Raw genomic sequence first — 4,554 nt, 5'->3', positions numbered from 1 at the left:
AAATACATCTAGTTAGGGCAGGTAGTGACGCCGGATCCGGATCATGAGGCGGAAATAATCAGAAGAATAAGAATGGGCTGGGGTGCGTTTGGCAGGCATTCTCCGATCATGAACTGCAGGTTGCCATTATCCCTCAAGAGAAAAGTGTAGAATAGTTGTGTCTTACCAGTACTCACCTACGGGGCAGAAACCTGGAGGCTTACGAAAAGGGTTCCACTTAAATTGAGGACGACGCAACGAGCTATGGAAAGGAGAATGATGGGTGTAACGCTAAGGGATAAGAAAAGAGCAGATTGGGTGAGGGAACAAACGCGAGTTAATGACATCTTAGTTGAAATCAAGGAAAAGAAATGGGCATGGGCAGGACATGTAATGAGGAGGGAAGATAAGCGATGGTCATTAAGGGTTACGGACTGGATTCCAAGGGAAGGGAAGCGTAGCAGGGGGCGGCAGAAAGTTAGGTGGGCAGATGAGATTAAGAAGTTTGCAGGGACAACATGGCCACAATTAGTACATGACCGGGGTTGTTGGAGAAGTATCGGAGAGGCCTTTGCCCTGCAGTGGGCGTAACGAGGCTGATGATGATGATGAGACGCCGAACGGATGCCACCTGAGTTCGATTCGTATACGCTCGCAATTGCGCAAGGGTCGTCTGCCCGTATCGGCGTGTGCATATCATCGGCACAACGTCCAACGACACAACGAAAGAAAGAACGCACTAACGAAGTCGCATTCATTGCGAACATCTCACGCGAGCACTTGATTTGAAATTCTTTGTGGAGAGTTTCCTTACGAGTGTCATCTTGGCACAATGTGGCAACCTATACAGTCAGGAGCAACGTCGTAACAGTAGGCGCAGTGGCCATGTGAGGTTAAGGAACAATGAGAGACTTTTTTGGCGCCCCGTGATAACTCGTTCGATTAGGCCTGAGCGGACATCGACCAGAGCAGCCCATGGGGATATACGTGGCCGCGTCCACAAAAATTTTCGCTCGCGCAATGCTTTGTGTACGTTCGTAGAATGAACACTTGCGTCTAATTCCTTCGTATAGCTGTATGCATACGTAATTTAACCTGGATCTCCTTGATTGAATCCTTTTACCAGCTTTGGAATCTTTGCAGTTACAAACTCTCTGTCGAAAGTACATTGTGTCCACATATCGATTAAAGTTTCCATTTCTCAATGTCTAGCTCTGCAATGGCGTTATACCGTTCCAGATATCGTGCGAGATTTTATTGATAAATGGGATCACTGACTAAATAAAAGCAACAAAATAGAGCAGATTCATTCAGCTCTGACCTCATTTACGGCTACAGCCCCATTCTTACGCAGTGAAGACCACCATATTGTTCTAGCTTGCTTGCTTTTTCTATAAACAATTCCATTCACAAACAACGGGGGAAAACTCCATCAGCCGTAGGTTATAGCGTTGTTGGGGTCTAGTCAATCCATGAATTTATTAAAGTAAGACATAGAAAAGATTAAATATATAAAATCATATTTAAATGACAATAAGAAATTATGTGATATAACAAAAATAAAAGTGCGCTTTAGATAAAAAATTTGCCACTTTATCTTCTAGACATAGGCTACTCACTTTCTGTATGGCACAGCAATGCACGTTGTAAAATTCAAATACTTTCACAGGTTTTATCACTCTCAGACGCCCAATATCTAAGCAGACTAGATTTATTTATTTTAAACGTATGGCTATATAAAACCACATGCTCACAGCTGTTTGGACAAAGGCTTGTGACATTTTTCTTCCCTTATAGGTGGCGTCAGTTTTTCTTTTATTTCAGAAATATTCGATTCAGACAATGTTGGTGCATCATGTTTATTTGCCTTTATTTTTTGCGTCATCATGCTGCGGGTTTTGTTTTTCTGCTTTCTGTGCAATACGTTGCTAAAAGTTGTCCAAAACAGTGACATTTTTTCTGCCTCCATCGTTCAGCAGGTCAACCTTCCTGACGTACCGGCAGCGTGGCACTTGAGAATTGCTCGAAATTTCTGGCCAATTTCTAAGACTCGGTGCTTGTGTAAATCCGTGTTAGGTCGCCGATGATGAGGCTGTTGCTAAGTTCAAGGCTCCTTGCGTTTTCAGGCTCTATGAGTCATTTTTAAGGTTCCGGCTGGCGATTACCTAACTCGGAAGCCAAAAGTTCTTCCACGGCGGATGTCCGCCAAACAAAATTATGCAGCGCTGCCTGGGAGATTTGAGAGAAGGAGTTTTTGCCTACACATTCGTAGTATATCAGGCATGCTAGCACTTATTCTCTCCACTCCCAGCAAGTGCGCCTGTGCCCCCCCCCCCCCCAACACCGTGTCTTCTACTTTCCTTTCTTTTGCCAAGCGACAATTTCTTTCATGGTCTACCAGATCTGTTCGAACTGCCAATTACCGTATACTACTGAACACATACTTTAGTTATCTCCCCAGTTTCAAGGGCAACGACGGATTCTCGTGGATGTCCTCCCAAATAACTCAAGATCTCGGTGGCTTGACGACCTCCTAATTCCTTCACATCCACCCAAACTGCCAAAAGCAGTATGTGGCGGCCTTTTACATCTTGTCTCTCACCCTCCTAGATTTCGCCTGTTGATCCCTTTCCACAAATCACCCCAACCCTTTTCACTTATCTCTTCCCAAGAAGTCTGACGCATTGGCAAGAGACATCTGGTTTCCATTTTTTGCTTAATAAACGTTTGAAACAACAACAACAGCAACAACAAGAACAACAACAACAACAACAACAACAACAACTCTCGAAAGGCGCGAACGGTGCATAGCACGCTACTTCCGCCACGGCAGCGCCTTGGGGCGAGAGAGGCGCAATTATGCAAAGCAGCCGCCGCGGCACGTTGCGTCGCCACGAGCTGGAACGCGCCGCACTCAGCCGTGCCCGGCGCACCTCGCAGCCAACATGAGCCAAGTTCGCCAGCCCCGCAGCGACCTTCCCGCTGGCCTTGGCTGTTAAGTTCAGCCGGTCATTTACCCGTCCTTAGAGGGACGCGGCACTGTAGTGGTTGGCTTCGCACTCCCGACGCACTAACGGAGGACATAGAAAGCAACTCGCGCTCGCCATTCCAACCGGAACTTTAGTGTCCCGTGCGTGACCATGTAGAGCCGTCCTTTGTCAGCGTTACTGTAAAAAGTGTGCTACAAATTTTGTGCGCAAAGGTGTTCTCATCTAGAGTTGTTACCTCGTGTATCTGATTTATCAGCTTTCATTTGTGTTGTCTGCCGTCTACCGTATATAGGCTGTTGTAGCGTGGCCAGCCAACTGGATGGCGGACATGTTAGCCCAATTTTTTTGTCGATCAGGAGTGCACGATTGTATTTAGTCTTTAACTGTCTATTTTGAATATCCGGCTAATACATAGGTGCCATAAATAAATGTGCAGAAATCAGCGACGATGGTGCTCAGTGTAAGCGAATATCCGGACGTTTCAGGAAGGCAATATTCGCTTCATTAAGTTAGTGTTGCGCTTGACGGTATACGCGAGCTGCAGTGAGGATATTCAAGTAGCGTCTTTAGTTACATGGCGTAATGCCGCAGAAAACAGAACTGTTAATCAGCCCATGTAAAGCGGTAGTACACGTAAACGGCCCGTGCGTCTCTATTAGCGGGCGATCGGCAACGAACACACCACGCAACTCGGTTGCTCGAGCGCAAGCACCCTTCGCGTCGGCGCCTTTGTATCGGACGGTGAAAGTTCGACCGCCAACCAGCAAAAGAGAGCTATGCGCTTCGTAGCTGACACAGAGATATGCAGCGCAGATCGGTAAGGTCAAAGATTTGACGCATCCATAAAATGTTTACCACTGATAAAACAGAGCCGCAATATTACCCAAAAGCAATATTGCATGAAAAAAAAAAACAGGCAGGGGAAAAAAAAGAGTGGCCTGCGCAGGGATCGAACCTACGACCTTCGCGTTATTAGCACGACGCTCTAACCGACTGAGCTAGCAGGCCGACGAGCACTCGCAGCCTACAGTAGCTGTTACATCCCTGTGCCAACCGCCTCTGCGTATATAGTGCATTTTGCGTCTCCTCCATAAGCGTTGCATTGCCTCGGTGTTCTAGGAACGGGAAGTCATCGACGTTATGCGATATGTTTTAAATGAAATCGATGCCAACAGGCCGACAGGTTGAGCACCGGAGGAGCCGTGACATGGGAAAACTTAGTTGTTGTTTTTTTTTTTTCTTTTACGTGGTCATGATGAGCATAACAATAGTGTTGGCATCTTACCCTCAGACTTTCGTCCTGGAGTGTCCTTATTGGCTTCACTTAAGCCCGAATTTCGTACGCATTTCGCTAGCTCAGTTAATATTGCACAGCGGGCGTGTGTGGTGATTCGCTGCTTCTGTCAAGCGGTGTACGAACAACTTTAGAAGATCAATGTGCGCGGAATACTACTGTACCGCTCCCAAGCGCACCACAGCACCGCTACAGCAATTGTTTGTCTATAGCGACGGCGGTTCGGAGTATGTGCGTCCGAGATAAGAAGCAACGGATATTCTCAAGCTTTTTCCTTTGTATCTCTCTCTA

At 46.6% G+C, this 4,554-nt stretch overlaps 1 non-coding gene across 1 annotated transcript; it reads right to left on the bottom strand.

Moving 5' to 3' along the window:
* Positions 1 to 3,903: 3,903 nt before the first annotated feature.
* TRNAI-AAU (transfer RNA isoleucine (anticodon AAU)) lies at positions 3,904 to 3,977 on the bottom strand. Its single transcript has one exon. It is a non-coding gene; the product is annotated as a tRNA-Ile (tRNA).
* Between the last annotated feature and the right edge of the window lie 577 nt (positions 3,978 to 4,554).

This window comes from Dermacentor variabilis, chromosome 6 (assembly GCF_050947875.1).
Source record: "Dermacentor variabilis isolate Ectoservices chromosome 6, ASM5094787v1, whole genome shotgun sequence".
Taxonomy (NCBI): domain Eukaryota; kingdom Metazoa; phylum Arthropoda; class Arachnida; order Ixodida; family Ixodidae; genus Dermacentor; species Dermacentor variabilis.
Note: the sequence above shows the minus strand (reverse complement) of the source record. Positions and strands in the feature narration are given on the sequence as shown.